Source organism: Nicotiana tomentosiformis, chromosome 5 (assembly GCF_000390325.3).
Source record: "Nicotiana tomentosiformis chromosome 5, ASM39032v3, whole genome shotgun sequence".
In the NCBI taxonomy this organism is placed as follows: Eukaryota; Viridiplantae; Streptophyta; class Magnoliopsida; order Solanales; family Solanaceae; genus Nicotiana; species Nicotiana tomentosiformis.
The window spans coordinates 108,570,187-108,590,443 of NC_090816.1; positions in this window are offsets into that span (position 1 = coordinate 108,570,187).

Consider the following 20,257-nt stretch of genomic DNA (forward strand, 5'->3'; position numbering starts at 1 on the left):
AATCTCTACAAAATAGGGTTTAAAATAAATACAACTGTCTCAAATGAAAAGAACAATAAATAGGGAAAATAGAAGGGCACTTCAAGGTATGCGGACGCCAGCAGATATTCCCGAGTCTCCAAATGCCAATCTGAGCTGGTACGCCTCACAGACAGCTGGGACCAGTACCAAAATCTTCATAAGAAGTGCAGACTGTAGTTTGAGTACAACCGACCCAATGTACTCCGTAAATGTCGAGTATTACCTCGACGAGGTAGTGACGAGGCTATGACAGGGCACCAACGTAATTAAACCTGTACAGATGGAAATATATGTAGAAAATAACAGAAAATAAAGAATTAACAAGTACATTTGGGAGGGGACATGCGAAAGTGGTACACGATACAATAACTACAATAGGGAATGATAATAAGAAACAATCAATAAACCTTCGACCAACAAAATGAACAAACATAATGAATAAAATTACATGAAATCACCCTTTGTGCTTTTACACTCAGCCTCACCATGAAACAGTAATAATGGCACAGCATCATCCTTCGTGCTTTCACTCTCCATTTCATCATGAATATTAGATGCGGCACAGCATCACCCTTCATACATTAACTCTCAAATATGGCACGACATCACCCTTTGTGCATTAACACTCAAATAAGGCATGACATCACCCTTCGTGCATTAACACTCTCCCTTACCATGTAACAATGAACATATAAAAACACGGAGATATAATAAGCAAGATCAAGTCTTATGTCAATAATGGTTCCACAGTGTACACCAATCTCTTCTTCAGAAACAATATTCAATTATCACAGATAGCCCATAAATGCGGAATGGATGATCAATTATTAATTAACTAGTCTTTACATAGATATCATGATCAAAGAAAGAAGTAAACGACAAGAAACAAGTCCCACCCGCATGATTTGACCAAACAACAACGCATACGTATTCGTCACCTTGCATATACGTTAAACCCAACATTTAAACAAGTAGCACATAAAAAACAAGTCCTAATACCTCAAGTCAAGGTTAACCACAACACTTACTTCGGTCCAAAAGTAGACTCAAAGTTCTACCAGAGACGAACGATCAATCCAAAATAAGAGTCATGGGCACACCATAAAGACAGACGATCTCGCGGATGTAAATCTCAGCCAACCGCTCTAACGAATAGGTAACTGCCACTTGAATTAAATGCGCTAACTTGGTCAGCCTGTCCGCAATAACCCATACCGCATCGAACTTCCTCTGAGTCTGTGGAAGTCCAACAACAAAATCCATAGTGATATGCTCCCACGTCCACTCAGGAATCTCTAACTTCTGAAGCAAACCACCAGGTCTCTGATGCTCACACTTTACTTGTTGACAATTTAAACATCGAGCTACATAAGAAACTATGTCCTTCTTCATTCTCCTCCACTAATAAAATTTCCGCAAATCTTGATATATTTTGGTGGAACCTGGATTAATAAAATACTGGGAACTATGGGCCTCCTTAAAAATCAACTCATGAAGTCCATCTACATTAGGTACACAAATACGACCCTGCATTCTCAAAACTCCATCATCTCCAACCGTAATCTTCTTGGCACTATCATGCCGCACTATGTCCCTAAGGACAAGCAAATGAGGGTCATCATACTGCCTCTCCCTTATGCGCTCAAATAAAGAAGACCGAGCGACTATACGAGCTAAAACACGAATGGGATCTGAAACATCCAACCTCACGAACTGATTGGCCAAAGACTGAACATTTGATGCAATCGATCTCTCACCAACTGGAATGTACTCAAGGCTGCCCATACTCGCTGCCTTTCTACTCAAGACGTCGGCCAACATATTGGCCTTCCCGGGGTGATAAAAGATGGTGATATCATAGTCTTTCAATAGCTCCAACCACCTCCTCTGCCTTAAATTGAGATCCTTTTGTTTGAACAAATACTGTAGACTCCAATGATCCGTGAAAAGCTCGCACGACACGCTGTAAAGGTAATGCCTCCAGATCATCAGCGCATGAACAATGGTTGCTAGCTCTAAATCATGAAGATGGTAATTATTCTCATCGACCTCCAACTGCCGTGATGCATATGCAATCACCTTGCCATCCTGCATCAATACTGCTCTGAGCCCAAAACGAGATGTATCACAATATACCGTATAAGATCCTGAACCTGTAGGGAACACCAACATTAGCTATGTAGTCAAAGCAGTCTTGAGCTTCTGGAACGGGGCACCCTTCTGGGTCAATCTCGTCAATCAGGCTGCTATAGACGAAAGCCCATCCATAAACCAATGGTAACAACATGCCAAACCCAAGAAACTCCAAATCTCCATACCTGAAGTGGGGCTAGGATAGTTCTGAAATGCCTCAGTCTTATTAGGATCCACTTGAATGCCCTCTACCGATACTACGTTCCCCAAGAAGGCGACCGAGTCCAACCAAAACTCGCACTTTAAAAACTTGGCCTACACCTAGCTATCCCTCAAAGTCTGAAGTACAATCCATAGATGATGCTCGTGCTCCTCTCGACAATCAAGAAAGAATCCATATATGGCTTGAACACCCGGTTCATCAAATCCAAAAATGATGCTGGGGTATTTGTTATCCCAAATGACATCACTAAAAACTTATCAGGCCCATATCGAGTCAGAAAAGTTGTCTTACAGACATCGGATGCCCTAATCCTCAACTGATGGTAGCCAGACCTCAAATCATTCTTCGAAAACACCTTGGCACCCTGAAGCAGATCAAATAAGTCATTAATCCTCGGTAATGGATACTTGTTCTTGATGGTAACTTTGCTCAACTGCTGATAATCTATGCATATCCTCAATGAACCATCCTTCTTCTTCACGAACAACACAGGCGCACCCCAGGGTAAGACACTAGGTCTAATAAAGCCTTTATCAAGAAAATCTTGAAACTACTCTTTCAATTCTTTCAACACTAGTAGGGACATACGGTATGGCAGAATAGAAATGGGCTGAGTGCCCGGAGCCAAATTAATACAGAAGTCAATATCTCTGTCGGGTGGCCTCCCTAGTAGATTTGCATGAAACACCTCTAGAAACTCACGAACAACTGGTATTGAATCCATGAAAGGAACCTTCGCACTAGAATAGCGGACATAAGCCAAATAAGCTAGACAACCCTTCTTGACCAAATTTCGAGCTTTCACATAAGAGATAACCTTGCTAGTAGAATGGCCAGGAGTCCCCCCTCCACTCTAATCGAGGCAACCTTGGCAGGGTTAAGGTCCCCTTCTTGGCGTGACAATCCAACATAGCATGATAAGGTGACAGCCAATCCATACCCAAGATGATATCAAAATCTACCATATCGAGAAGTAGGAGATCTGCGCTAGTCTCAAGACTCCTAATAGTAAACTCACAAGAACGATAGACACGATCTACAACAATAAAATCTCCCACAAGTGTGGACACATACACATGAGCACTCAAAGAATCATAAGGCACAACCAGATATGAAGCAAAGTAGGATGACACGTAGGAATAAGTAGAGCCTACATCAAATAGAACTGAAGCTTCCCTATGTCAAACTAAAATAATACATGTGATAACAGCATTAGATGACTCAGCCTTAGGCCTAGCTGGGAAAGCATAACATCGAGATTGGCCCCCACCGCTCTGAACCACATCTTTGAGACAACCTCTAACTGGTTGGCCTCCACTTCTAATAGCCTGACCTCCACCTATGGCTTCCTGACCCCTGCCTCTATCTGGCTGAGAAGGTGGTGAAGCAACTGATGCCGGAACCATAGCACGAGAACCCTGTTGTTGTGAGCTACCCGGTGCCTGAGGGCAAAATCTAGCAATGTGCCTCGGGTCACCACAAGTATAATAGGACCTCGGCTGCTATGAATGCTGACCCTGAAACTGACCTTTTCGACCTAAGTAACCACCCTAAAAACTCTAGAGTGGAGGTGCACTAATAGGAGCTAGTGGTGCACTGTAGGCTAATTGATCGGGATGAGGCATATGAGAGTCGTGACCACCTGAAGCATCGTAAGATTCCTGGAGAGATGAATGATATGTCTTGGAGGATGGCCTCTACCGAAAGTACCCCGGCCTCCAGACGAGACACCATTGAACCCATCGGAATGATGAGGCCTCTTATCCGACCCTTGCCCCCTTTTCTGAACAAGAACCACCTCTATCTGCCTAGCAACATTAGAAGCCATCTAAAAGGAAATCTCACTCCCAGTCTCCTTGGCCATCTATAGCCTGATATGGTGAGCGATTCCATCAATAAACCTCCTCACCCTTTCTCTCTTAGTAGGAAACAACAAGAGAGCATGACAAGCTAGATCCGCAAAATGAGTCTCATACTAAGTAACAGTCATACTTCTCTGTTGGAGACGCTCGAACTGCCTGTGGTAGTCCTCTTTTAAAGTGATAGGGAGAAACTTCTCTAGAAATAGCTGTGAGAACTGGTCCCAAGTAAGTGTAGGCGACCCAGCTGGTCTAGTCAACATGTAATCTCTCCATCACCTCTTGGCGGAACCCATCATCTGAAATACAGTAAAATGGACCCCATTGGTCTCAACTATACCCATGTTCCGCAGTACCTCATGGAAGCGGTCAACATAATCATGTGGGTCCTCAAAAGGTCCACCACTAAATAGAACTCGGAAGAGCTTTGTGAACTTGTCCAATCTCAATAAGCCCTCAGAAGACATGGCAGGCCTATCACCGGCTTGTACCACAAAAAAACTCGGACTGCGCACGTAATTCGAGGAAGTCCTAAAGAAGCTATTGGAGGCTTCGGAAAACAAAAGTAAGGTTTAAAATTCTAGATAACCTATAGGGTCATCACATAAGCCCTCAGTTGCTGACCCTGGAACTGGACTTGTCGACCTGGGTAACTACCCAGAAATCTCTAGATCGGAAGTTCACTAATAGGAGCTGGTAGTGCACCGTAGGCTAGCTGGTCAGGATGAGACACATAAGGACCACGGCTCCCTGATACACTATGAGATGCCTCCTAGAGTGCTAACTGAAATGGGCTGGGAGGATGGCCTATACCAAAAGTACCCCTGCCTCCATACGAGTCACCACTGAACCCATCGAAATGACAAGGCCTCTTATCAGGCAACTGCCCCTCTCTCCTGAGCATGAATAATTTTTATCTATCTAGAAACATATACAGTCGTCTGGAAAGAAAATATCACTTTCGGTCTCCTTGGCAATCTGATGCCTGATACTGTAAGTGAGCCCATCAAAAAATCTCCTCACTTTTGCCTCTCAGTAGGGAGAAAGATAATGGCATGACGAGCTAAGTCCACAAAACGAGTCTCGTACTTGGCAACAGTCATACTACTGTGTTGAAGCCGATCAAACTGTTAGCGATAATTCTCTCTCAGAGTGACAGGAATGAAATTCTTTAGAAATAGCTACAAAAATGTATCCCAAGTAAGTGCGGGCGAGCCCGTTGGTCTAGTCAACACATAATCTCTCCACACCTCTTGGCAGAACCAGTCATCTGAAATATAGCAAAATCAATCTCGTTGGTCTCAATTAAACCTATATTCCACAGCATCTCATGGCAGCTATCTAGATAATCATGTGAGTCCTAGAACATGCACCACTAAAATGGACTTGAAAGATCTTGGTAAACTTGTCCAATCTTAACAAAGGCTCAGAAGACATAGCGGGCCTATCACCGGCCTGTGCCACAATAACCGACTGAATTAGCCCAACTGGCGGGGCTGTTGGAGCCTGATACTAGGGAGGCATTTTCTCCGGAGTGGGAGTAGTGGGAGTCTGTTCTCCTCCACCATCCCATGAGATGGGTGGTTCCATCGGTAATGTACCGTTATGGGCCGCACCCTCCATAAGGCTCATCAAACAGACTAGAGTGTCTTGAAGCACTAGTGTGGCTATGAACCCCTCCGGGACCTTAGCTGGTCAGATGGGTACCGTCTAAGCTAGAATCACCTCCTCAAAATCTACCAGAGGCTCCACTACGGGTGCTGCTGCTCGATCTCTAAGCTGAGCTCTACTTCTGCCTTGGCCTCGGCCTCTGGCACGACCTCGACCTCGACCACTGCCCCTGGTCATAGCTATTACTAGGGTTCCGGCTCCTATCCAGTTGTAGATGCAGTGCATGTTCTTTGTATCTAAGAGAGAACAAGAATAGAATGGTTCAATCATCAATGATAGAATAAAATCGCATGACAGAGAAGAATAGAAGTGAAATTATTCCTAACCTCCATAGCCTTTAGAAGATAAGTATATACGTCTCCGTACCGATCTTTTAGACTATACTAAGCTTTCTTGTGACTCTGAGACCTAGGTAACCCAGTGCTCTAATAACAACATGTCACGACCCTGAATTCCTACCCTCGGAACCGTGATGACGCCTAACATTTCACTTGCTAGGCAAGCCAACATTAAAATAATTTTTAGCCATTTAACAGTTCAAATTAAATAATAATAATAGATAGCCAATATAACTGAAATAAATCTGAAATAGAATGAGTAGACCAAAAATAACAACGATGTCTAAATAGCATCCTGAACTAGTGTCACAAATGCACGAGCAACTAGAATTATAAAAATAATGGTCTAAATGAAAATAAAATTGCCCGAAATGAAATAAATAGCTAGCATAAGGTGGAGGGGTCTTTAAGGGCTGTGAACGTCGTGCAGTTGTACCTCAAGTCTCCAAACTGGGAATCAATCCGAGAAATCTACTGACCACCGCTAGTACCGACTCCAAAATCTATACAAGAAGTGCAGAGTGTAGTATGAGTACAACTGACCCTATGTACTCTATAAGTGTTGAGCCAAACCTCGACAAAGTGGTGACGAGGCTATGACATGACACCTACGTAAACAACATGTGCAAATATATACATATACGAAGTAGTAACGAACACAGTGACAATGTACAAATTTGGAGGGAACAAGGAAAAGATACGATAATTACGGCAGGAGAAATATCATGAAACAGCCAAATAAATCATCAACAATAAAGACACGTAGCTGATAATATAAAAATGGAACCGCACCACCCTTCATGCTTTTACTCTCATCCTTACCATGAAATGATGTCATAGGTAACATAAAATGGCACGGTATCACCCTTCGTGCTTTAACTCTCTTTCTTGCCACAATATAATGAATAAATGATATAAATTGCAAGGCATTACCCTTCCTGCTTTAACTCTCCTTATCACTATATATATCAATAAATGATAATATAAAAATGGAACGACATCACCCATCGTGCTTTGCCACTCTTCTTTAAGGTGGAGAATGGAAAATATAAATTCGAAAAAATAATTTAAATGCGGAAATTTGTATTTTTCGTCCAATATGATACTAGGGAACCAACCTCAATTTCCAAAATATTAAAAAATTATTAAATGAGCAATAAATATAAAAAGAATAATCAAATAAGTAATAGCCTAACCTAATCATAGATATTGTAATTAAATAGGCAATAAATCACAAAAACAATAATGTAACGACCCGATCAGTTATTTTGAGTATTTGCACTTCGCTTGGTAGTTTGAGGTCATGAGTAGCTCCGTATGATGTATTATGACTTGTGTGAATCGCCGGCTTTGGATTTTAGGTTATCCAGAATCGATTTGGAAGAATGAATTTCATGATTTAAGCTTTAAGTTGGAAGAGTTGACCAATTAGACTTTTTAATATTTGACCTTGGATTATAGTTTAGACGGTTTCTTCACGATACCGAGATTCGAGGTGAAATCGCATAAGGGAAAACTTGAGCAGAGCATTTCTTCTTCTTCGCATTCGCGAATGTTGGTCCGCGTTCGCATAGGTTGCTGCAGATCGAGCATCGCGTTCGCGCAGGTGCACACGCGTTCGCATAGTGTGATTCTGTGTAGTGAAATTTTCTTCTTCGCGATCACGATTCATTGATTCATCTAGTGACTGTAAAGTACTCTATTTTGGATGTTTTGGCCATTTTTGCATATTTGGAGCTATGGAGCTCGGAATGAAGCGATATATGAGGCGATTTACACCATATGGGTTGGAGTAAGTGTTCTCTACTCGGTTTTGTTTATATTTCATAAATCTATCTACATTTTTAGCATTTAGTTGATGATTTCAAAAGATAAAGTTTGGGGTTTTTTAGTAAAGTTTCATAGAGCGAATTCTTGAGTTTTGAACATCGATTCAGAGTTAGAATTGAGTGAAACTAAGGTGGTTGGAGTCGTTATTGAATGAATTGTCGAATTTTGTGAGTTTGTCGGGTTCTGAGGTGCGGGCCTGGGTTTGACTTTATGGTTGACTTTGGGCTTCATTTAATGTATTTGAGTTGTTTTTGGCTAGTTTCTAGCCGTTCAGAGGTTAGAACGCGCAAGATGGCATTTTTGGAGCATCGTTTGGCTTGTTCATAATTGGATTTGTCTTGTTAGAGGTATGTAACACTTCTAAACTTGAAATCAATCCGAGAAATCTACTGACAACTGCTAGGACCGACTCCAAAATCTACACAAGAAGTGCATAATGTAGTATAAGTACAACTGACCCTATGTACTTTGTAAGTGTTGAGCCAAACCTCGACGAAGTGTTCACGAGGCTATGACATGACACCTACGTAAACAACATGTGCAAATATATACATATACGAAGCAGTAACGAACACAATGACAATGTAAAAATTAGGAGGGAACATGGAAAAGATACGATAATTATGGTAGGAGAAATATCACGTTGCAGCCAAATAAATCATCAATAATGAAAACATGTAGCTGATAATATAAAAATGGAACCGCACCACCCTTCATGCTTTTACTCTCATCTTTACCATGAAATGATGTCATAAGTAACATAAAATGGCAAGGCATCACCCTTCGTGCTTTAACTCTCCTTATCACTATATATATCAATAAATGATAATATAAAAATGCAACGGCATCACCTATCGTGCTTTGCCACTCTTCTTTAAGGTGGAGAATGGATAATATAAATTCGGAAAAATAATTTAAATGCGGGAATTTGTATTTTTCGTCCAATATGATACTAGGGTACCAACCTCAACTTCCAAAATATTAAACAATTATTAAAATGAGCAGTAAATATAAAAAGAATGATCAAATAAGTAATAGCCTAACCTAATCATAGATATTGTAATTAAATAGGCAATAAATCACAAACAAATAAGGTAACGACCCGATCAGTTATTTTTAGTATTTTCACTTTGCTTTGTAGTTTGTGGTCATGAGTAGTTCTGTATGATGTATTATGACTTGTGTGAATCGTCGGCTTTGGATTTTAGGTTATCAGGAATCGATTTGGAAGAATGAATTTCATGATTTAAGTTTTAAGTTAGAAGAGTTGACCAATTTGACTTTTTTGCATTTGACCTTGTATTAGAGTTTCGATGGTTCTGATAGGTACGGATGGTGATATTGGACTTAAACGTATGCCCGGATTTGCGTTTGGATGTTTCTAGAAGGTTTCGGCAGAAATTGGCAAAAGTTAGAAATTTGAAGGTTTGGAAAATTCATAAGTTTGACCGGGAGTTGACTTTGATGATTTCGGATTCGGATTGTGGTTTCAGGAATTGGAATATATTTGTTATGTCATTCGGGACTTGTGTGAAAATTTGGAGTTCATTCCGAGTTGATTTGATATGTTTCGGCATGAGTTTTGGAAGTTGAAAGTTCAATGTTCCTTTATGTTCAAATTGAGGCGCGATTCATCATTTTGATGTTGTTACATATGATTTGAGGCCTTGAGTAGGCCTGTTTTATTTTACGAGACTTGTTGGAATGTTCGGACGTGGTCCCGAGGGGCTCGGACGTGTTTCAGATCTATTTCGGTCCATTTCTTCTTCATATCGCATTCTTGGTTTCTCCTGAAGTCTGGTGCACTAAATGTTCTTCGAGATAACGAGATTTGAGGTGCAATGGCATAAGGGAAAACTTGAGCAGAGTATTTCTTCTTCTTCGCATTCGCGAATGTTGGTCTACGTCCGCATAGGTTACTGCAGATCGAGCATCGCAATCGCGCAGGTGCGCACGCGTTCGCATTGTACAGCTGAGCTGGGCAGGTCTTCATGGCTTCTTCATCGCATTCGCATAGTGTGATTCTAGGCAGTGAAATTTTCTTCTTCGCTATCACGATTCATTGATTCATCTAGTGACTCTTAAGTAGTCTATTTCGGACGTTTCAGCCATTTTTGCATATTTGGAGTTATGGAGCTCGGATTGAAGCGATGTTTGAGGCGATTTTCACCTTATGGGTTGGAATAAGTTTTCTCTACTCGGTTTAGTTTATATTTCATGAATCTATCTTCATTTTTAGCATTTAGTTGATGATTTCAAAATATAAAGTTGGGTTTTTTTTAACTAAAGTTCCGTAGAGCGAATTCTTCAGTTTTGAACATCGATTCTGAGTTGGAATTGAGTGAAACTAAGTTGGTTGGACTCATAATTGAATGAATTTTTGGATTTTGCGCGTTTTGTCAAGTTCTGAGGTGAGGCATGGGTTTTACATTTTGGTTGACTTTGGGCTTCATTTGATGTATTTGAGTTGTGTTGGCTAGTTTCGAGGCGTTCAAAGGTTAGAATGTGCGAGATGGCATTTTTGGAGCATCGTTTCGCTTGCTCAGTATTGAATTCAGCTTGTTAGAGGTAAGTAATACTTCTAAACTTGCAATCAATCCAAGAAATCTATTGACCACCGCTAGGTCTGACTCCAAAATCTACACAAGAAGTGTAGAGTGTAGTATGAGTACAACTGACCCTATGTCCTCTGTAAGTGTTGAGACAAACCTCGACGAAATGGTGACGAGGATATGACATGACACTAACGTAAACAAAATGTGCAAATATATACATATACGAAGTAGTAACGAACACAATGACAATGTACAAATTGGGAGGGAACATGGAAAAGATACGATAATTACGGCAGGAGAAATATCACGTAGCAGCCTAATAAATCATCAACAATGACATGTAGCTGATAATATAAAAATGAAACTGCCCCACCCTTCATGCTTTTACTCTCATCCTTACCATGAAATGATGTCATAAGTAACATAAAATGGCACGGTATCACCCTTCGTGCTTTAACTCTCTTCCTTGCCACAAATATAATGAATAAATGATATAAATGGCAAGGCATTACCCTTCGTACTTTAACTCTCCTTATCACTATATATATCAATAAATGATAATATAAAAATGGCACGGCATCACCTATCGTGCTTTGCCACTCTTCTTTAAGGTGGAGAATGGATAATATAAATTCGGAAAAATAATTTAAATGCAGAAATTTGTATTTTTCGTCCAATAAGATACTAGGGTACCAACCTCAACTTCCAAAATATTAAACAATTATTAAATAAGCAATAAATATAAAAAGAATGATCAAATAAGTAATAGCCTAACCTAATCATAGATATTGTAATTAAATAGGCAATAAATCACAAACAAATAAGGTAACGACCCGATCGGTTATTTTTAGTATTTGCACTTTGCTTGGTAGTTTGAGGTCATGAGTAGTTCTGTATGATGTATTATAACTTGTGTGAATCATTGGCTTTGGATTTTAGGTTATCAGGAATCGATTTGGAAGAATGAATTTCATGATTTAAGTTTTAAGTTGGAAGAGTTGACCAATTTGACTTTTTTGCATTTGACCTTGTATTAGAGTTTCGATGGTTCCGATAGGTACGGATGATGATTTTGGACTCAGACGTATGCCCGGATTTGCGTTTGGATGTTTCTAGAAGGTTTCTTCAGAAATTGGCAAAAGTTAGAAATTTGAAGGTTTGGAAAATTCATAAGTTTGACCGGGAGTTGACTTTGATGATTTAGGATTCGGATTGTGGTTTCGGGAATTGGAATATCTTCATTATGTGATTCGGGACTTGTGTGCAAAATTTGAGTTTATTCCGAGTTGATTTGATATGTTTCGGCGCGAGTTTTGGAAGTTGAAAGTTCAATGGTCCTTTATGTTCGAATTGAGGTGTGATTCATCATTTCGATGTTGTTACGTATGATTTGAGGCCATGAGTAGGCCTGTTTTATGTTATGAGACTTGTTGGAATGTTCAAACGTGGTCCCGAGGGGCTCGGGCATGTTTCGGATCTATTTCGGTCCATTTCTTCTTCATATCGCATTGTTGGTTTCTCCTGAAGTCTGGTGCACTAAATGTTCTTCACGATAACGAGATTCGAGGTGCAATCGCATAAGGGAAAACTTGAGCAGAGTATTTCTCCTTCTTCGCATTCGCGAATGTTAGTCTACGTTCGCATAGGTTACTGCAGATCGAGCATCGTGTTCGCGCAGGTGCGCACGCGTTCGCATTGTAGAGCTGAGCTGGGCAGGTCTTCATGGCTTCTTCATCGCGTTCGCATAGTGTGATTCTGGGCAGTGAAATTTTCTTCTTCGCGATCACGATTCATTGATTCAACTAGTGACTATAAAGTAGTCTATTTCGGACGTTTTAGCCATTTTTGCATATTTGTAGCTATGGAGCTTGGATTGAAGCGATTTTTGAGGCGATTTTCACCATATGGGTTGGAGTAAGTGTTCTCTACTCGGTTAAGTTTATATTTCATGAATCTATCTTCATTTTTAGAATTTAGTTGATGATTTCAAAATATAAAGTTGGGGTTTTTTTACTAAAGTTCCGTAGAGCGAATTCTTGAGTTTTGAACATCGATTCTGAGTTGGAATTGAGTGAAACTAAGGTGGTTGGACTCATAATTGAATGAATGTCGGATTTTTCGCGTTGTCAAGTTCTGAGGGGAGGCATGGGTTTTACATTTTGGTTGACTTTGGGCTTCATTTGATGTGATTGAGTTGTTTTTGGCTAGTTTCGAGGCGTTCAAAGGTTAGAATACGCGAGATGGCATTTTTGGAGCATTGTTTCGCTTGCTTAGTATTGGATTCAGCTTGTTAGAGGTAAGTAATACTTCTAAACTTGCAATCAATCCAAGAAATCTATTGACCACCGCTAGGTCTGACTCCAAAATCTACACAAGAAGTGTAGAGTGTAGTATGAGTACAACTGACCCTATGTCCTCTGTAAGTGTTGAAACAAACCTCGACGAAGTGGTGACGAGGATATGACATGACACTTACATAAACAACATGTGCAAATATATACATATACAAAGTAGTAACGAACACAATGACAATGTACAAATTGGGAGGGAACATGGAAAAGATACGATAATTACGGCAGGAGAAATATCACATAGTAGTCAAATAAATCATCAACAATGAAAACATGTAGCTGATAATATAAAAATGGAACCGCACCACCCTTCATGCTTTTACTCTCATCCTTACCATGAAATGATGTCATAAGTAACATAAAATAGCACGGTATCACCCTTCGTGCTTTAACTCTCTTCCTTGCCACAATATAATGAATAAATGATATAAATGGCAAGGCATTACCCTTCCTGCTTTAACTATCCTTCTCACTATATATATCAATAAATGATAATATAAAAATGGAACGGCATCACCTATCGTGCTTTGACACTCTTCTTTAAGGTAGAGAATGGATAATATAAATTCGGATAAATAATTTAAATGCGGGAATTTGTATTTTTCGTACAATATGATACTAGGGTACCAACCTCAACTTCCAAAATGTTAAACAATTATTAATTGAATAATAAATATAAAAAGAATAATCAAATAAGTAATAGCCTAACCTAATCATAGATATTGTAATTAAATAGGCAATAAATACAAAAATAATAATGTAACGACCCGATCGGTTATTTTGAGTATTAGCACTTTGCTTGGTAGTTTGAGGTCATGAGTAGCTCCGTATGATGTATTATGACTTGTGTGAATCGCCGGATTTGGAATTTAGGTTATCCAGAATCGATTTGGAAGAATGAATTTCATAATTTAAGCTTTAAGTTGGAAGAGTTGACCAATTAGACTTTTTAATATTTGACCTTGGATTATAGTTTCGATAGTTTCTTTAGGTACGGATGGTGATTTTGGACTCAGACGTATGCCCGGATTTGCGTTTGGATGTTTCTAGAAGGTTTCGGCACAAATTGGCGAAAGATGGAAATGTGAAGGTTTGAAAAATTCATAAGTTTGAGCGGGAGTTGACTTTGATGATATCAGATTCGGATTCTATTTTCGAGAATTTGAATATTATCGTTATGTCATTCGGGACTTGTGTGCAAAATTTGAGTTCATTCCGAGTTGATTTGATATGTTTCGGCGCGAGTTTTGGAAGTTGAAAGTTTAAAGTTCCTTTATGTTCGAATTGAGGTGCGGTTCATCATTTCGATGTTGTTACGTATGATTTGATTCGAGAATTTATGCCTAGAGGGCTCTTGGTTAATTTGGTTGTCTATTGGGGAAGTATTGTTCCGGTTATGATGGCTATTATTGTATATTATGGGAAAAGGGGTTATTATGGATACTTGAAAGGTTATTAGCCTAGTACGATGCAATCATAATCGGCTTGAGGTATGTGGATGGATTTAAATATGAATACGGGCTCTATATCAGACCAAATGTGTTCATTTCAGCATAAAAGCTCCATATGTAGGACTATTCAGACGTTGGATGTCTTTTCCTCGTCGGCTATTTCATGTAATATTATATTGTGTTGTGTGAGTTATGAAATGGCTTGATAAAATTCTTATGTGTTGAGGTTCCACTTAGCGATGGTGTTATGTGAGCAAGATGGCTCTAGAGATTCATATTATAATAATTATTATAATAATTATTATAATTTTCTTGAGTTTGTACTTGAGTTTTGTAGCGTATGGCATTGTCGGTCTTTCCAAGGATGGTATTATGCACTTAGCGTGCTTGTGTCCGATGCTCGGATATTTTGTAAGTAATGAGCATTCTAGCTCGGTAAGTATTTTCTTTTATATATATAGATTCTTTAGTGCGGATCGAGTTGCACGCCGCAACAGTATGATGTTGAGTACAATTCCCTATATTATATTTTGTGTGTTTTTGTGTCCCATTTTCTGGGGAAGGTTCATGATATTTTTTTTTCCAGTTGTTTAATTAGTCATATGGGTTGAGTAATCCTTCCCATAGTCTGTTTTCCATGTATCGCAATCGAGTCCGTAGCTTATTAGCTCATTGTGACGTCATATTAGACTTTTTGTCATGTATGAGGTGGCTTATTGCATGAGTAGCTTATACTAAGTGAGACGAGGTTATTGGATCCGGGATCAGTACGATAAGATTATATGAAGTATAATAAAGAGCAAATACCATTATTTGGTCCACAATGAGGCAATGGTTCTTGTCAAAAGGAGAAATTCAATAATTTGTTGACTCAGCAGTTGGTTATGAATTTCTACACATTTCTTCCATCGTGGAAGAAGTTCAAGAGTTGGAACATGAATTAAAGGTATCATGAAGTTTGTTGTGAATATCAGATTCGTGAAATTTTGGCTATCGTTATCGGAGGATGTTATTATAGTCATGTGAATGATGCGGTGCATGGTCTAAATTCAACAAAGGTATGCAATCCTGTATTGGTACATCGTGTAGTAATTGTTACGACATTCATAAGTTGGAAACTGTCATGGTGGAGAATTCTAAATGTTAGAATTGGGCTCTAAGGCTTATTTGCCTAGATAAATGGGAGAATTTTTAAATTGGCTCGAGTTAATGTGCTGAACTGGGTGTGGTAGCACGGGTAGGTGCACGAGTTGTTAAACAGTAATTTTGGATAACTCTGGAATAGTCCTTAGCACGTTCGAGGACGAACGTATATTTAGGTGGGAGAGAATGTAACGACCCAACTGGTCGTTTCGACTTTTAGAACCCCGTTTCCTTAAATAAAACTCCTCGAATGTCTTTTTAAAGATTTATGACATGCAGAGATGGTTGGTTCGGGATTTGGATGTGTTTGGGTTGAAATGGGAACACTTGGTTCCTTAAGTTAACCTTAAAAGGCCAAGTTTGACTTCAGTCAACATTTTCAGAAAGCGACCCTAAAATAGAATTTTTACGATTCCAACAACTCTGTATGGTGATTTTGGACTTAGGAGCGTGTTCGAAATTTTATTTGAAAATATGTAGTTAAATTAGGCTTGAAATGGCTAAAATAGGAATTTAAGTTTTGAAGTTTGACCGGGGAGTTGACTTTTTTGATATCGGAGTCAGAATCAAGTTCTAAGAATTTTCATAGCTCTGTTATATCATTTATGACTTGTGTGCAAAATTTAAGGTCAATTGGACTTGAATTGATAGGTTTCGGTACATAATGTAGAAGTTGGAAATCTTAAGTTTCATTAAACTTGAATTGGGGGATGATTCGTGGTTTTAGCGTTGTTTGGTGTGATTTGAGTGTTCGACTAAGTTCGTATGATGTTTTGGGACTTGTTGGTATAATTGGTCAAGGTCCCGAGTGGCTCGGCTGAGTTTCGGACGACTAACAGTTCACTTTTGGCCTTGGGAACACTGCTGATAACTGATGGTATTTTCTTTTGATTTCCTTATACACGATCGCGTAGAGTAATTTGGACAGAGATATTTTCTACGTGATCGCGCGAATGGGGTTGCGGTCGCGTAGGCTTATTTTGGACAGCTGGAAATTCGTTCTATGCGAATGCGTGGGCACGTTTGCAATCGCATAGGTTAGGCCAGCTTGTGCATCGCGATCGTGTGTAGTTGTTTGCGATCGCGTAGGGGAAACTGGGGAGGAGCTGGGCCACACTCTTAATGCTTCGTGATCGCGTAGGCTTGCGGAGACTGTGCTTCGCGATCGAGTGCGGTTTTCCGCGATCGCGTAGGGTTAATGTTTGGGAAGTAAAATTTGTTCTACGCGATCGCGTGAGGAAGTTCGCGATCGCGTAGAAGAAATCACTGGGCAGCGAGTTTAAGTTCTTAACTCAATATTGGAGCTCGGATTTAGGCAATTTTTGGGAAATTTTCAGAGAAAATAACGGGATAAGTGTTCTTAACTCAATATTGGTTAAATTACTTGATTCCATCACTATTTTTATCATTTAATTGGTCAATTGAGTTGGAAAAGTTTGAAAACCCTCTTGGATAGATTTGAGGGCCGAATTGTTATCGGAATTTAGTGATTTTGGTATGGGTAGACTCATGGTTGAGTTGGTGTTCATATTTCGTAACTTTCGCCGGATTCTGAGATGTGGGTCCCACGGACGAAGTTTTAATTAATTTCGGATTTTTATTGAAAATGTAGTATTTTCTTATAGAATTCCTATAATTTTTAGTGATTGTATCGAATTATTTTTGGCTAGATTCGAGCCAGACAGAGTTGGATAATCGTAGAAAAAGCCTTCTAGTGGATTAAATTGGAGCAAGACGATGTAAGTCTGTTGTCTAATCTTGTGAGGGGTAAATTACCTCATAGGTGGTTAAAATTAAATTGGAGCAAGACGATGTAAGACGATGTAAGTTTGTTGCTAATTGTGGGGGCTACGTACGCACGAGGTGACGAGAGTCCGTGCGTAGCAACTATTAATGCTAAAAATACGGGTAGTTTAAGACTAAAAGCATGAATTACTTGTGTAAATTGTATTCTTTGTTTAATTAATATTATTTGATATATATATATATATATATATATATATATATATATATATATATATATATATATATATATGTAAATTGTTATATAAAACTATTAAAGGATGGAAATCTCTTATGCTTGATTTTCTGTTTAAATCAATTAATTGTTAAAAGAAATTATTCTCCTCCCGAATTTATCTCATAATTAATATACTCTCCTTGCGGAGGTACATAATAAAATGTACTCCTTTCTTGTGGAGCGGGCCGAAAGCCTCGAAAGGATAGATGCATCTATGGATCGCGTCGCACGTCCCTCGGCAGTGTACACGGCATTCTGGATCGGGCCATACGTTCTCGGCAGAAATCGTGCTTAATAATAATAATTACATGATACTTTAATACCTTATTTCAGCTTGAGAAGCTAATTGATAAATTGGAAAATGCTTGAAATTTAATGAATTATTATTCATGCTTGTTAAGGAATTAATTGTTATTCCTGTAAATGAGCTTTAATTGATAAATTGAGAATTTATTGAAATTTGAATTGTAACTTGTAAATCTATTTGATAAATTGGAAGTTTTATTGAAATTGCATGATTTAAATAAATAAATTGGAAAATTATTGCATTTGAAGAATTTTTATTATTTCTGCTAATTGAATAAAATTATTGTTAACTCTGTGAACCATGCTGATTTGAATAATTATAATTTATTTCAATTATTATTATTGACCCACAGTGAGTGTCAAAGTCGGCTATCTCGTCTCTACCACTTCGAGAATAAGTTTGATACTTACTGGGTACACATTATTTTCGTACTCATATTGTACTTGATGCACATTTTATTGTGCAGGTACATATATGTATAGTGTTCTTGTGGGCGCAGAGGTGTGGTTAATAATTGTGGGGATATAGGTGAGCTGCATTCTATATTACGATCCGCAACTAAAAGAGTCTCCTTCGTATTTAGTATATTTTTCTGTCTAATTTGTATTCTGGACAGATGCTGTATTTTATTTTTAATTTTATAGTAAATGCTCATGTACTTATGATACCAGGTTTTGGGAATGGTTGTGAATTGTTTAGAATTTTAGTTGCTAAAAATACTTATTATTTACTCTATGAGTTTTATCTTTACAATTTCATTGAAGAAATCTTTATTTCAAAAATACTAAAATGGGTAATTAAGTTAATTGATTATGGTTGGCTTGCCTGACAGTGGTGTCCAGCGCCATCATGGCCTTTTTGGATTTTGGGTCGTTACACAGAACGTGTGCATGCGATATACATTGAAAGAAACCAACGAACCTTTGAACAAAAGAGCAGAAGCTGGATAATATTGTCAGAGAAATTTCCTATATTTGTAATCTTAGAGCTCCACATGGATTTAGGAACATAGTACAACAACTTATGTTTTAGCAATAGCTTTCTGTTAGGGATGCTATTTGACTAGCTGAGATGTATTTGGATAAACGTTGTGATCCCTTAGCTATGGTTATGTATTTCTTCATGGTGATTAATAAAATAAATTTAATTACCAACAACAGATCAATTTCCTTTTTAATGCAAAAAGACTATTATAAGACAAAATTAGAGCAATATGAAAATAGAGCAATTGAATTTTTCTAAAATATTTATTGCATATTTTCTCAGAAATAGTTCACAAAGTTTTAAATGACGTCCTAAAGCTGTACAATCAAAATTTTGTTTTGTAAAATATATTTCTTACATCAAAATTTGGTTTTGAATCATTTGCAATGTATTATAACTGTTTGATTCTTTTGACTTTCTTTCACTCCAATATTAATTTTATATATTATCATTCATTTGTTCACAACACTAATCGCAATAAATGAACAATAATGCCAAAAATTGAATTAAACGTAGTTATATTCCTGCGGTGTTTGATCTCAGTTTTCATAATTTAATTTTATTGAAGTAAAATATTGTCATTTTTAAATTTTAAAAATAAATAAACAAATACTTTTTGATTTATTAGCATATGCTTGATATAATTAAGTAAAATGATAAGATCGTATTTATATATCTCTTTATCTCCTCTTAAATTAGATTATTTGAACCTGAAGTACAATTGCCAAGCTTTCTTTCAAAAGTTATTTGTCAATTTGAAAAATAAATTTACTAATATGGTGAAGTTGAATAATAATTAAATTGAATATTGTCTTTAATCAGTTAATTAAGAGCTCCATTATTTATTTATTTTAATATAAAAATTTTGCTGCCTTTGTTAGTTTTCAAATTACATTTAGAGGCTGTCTCCTTCCATTACATTATATGCACATCTTCTTAGGAAATATAACACGTAAGCACTTATATTTTTAGTATTATAATATTATAATATTGTATATGGTAAATGTAATTGATTTTGATGTTCTAAATATTAGAATTTTCTGTGTAGTCATTCAAATAAGGAATACTTTAATAAGTAAAGTTTTAGTTGACTTCGAAATGCTAAATATTAGGAAAATAATTAGATGACTATTTTGTCTAGTGTGAACTATATTTTAAAAGGGTAAAAAAGACGAACGACATTTTGCTAAGGGCCTTCGTGCTTTTAATATAGTATAGATAGATAATTAGCATACGCTTGATATAATTAAGTAAAATGATAAGATCGTATTTATATATCTCTTTATCTCCTCTTAGATAAGATTATTTGAACCTGAAGTACAATTATCAAGTTTTCTTTCAAATGTTATTTGTCAATTTGAAAAATAAATT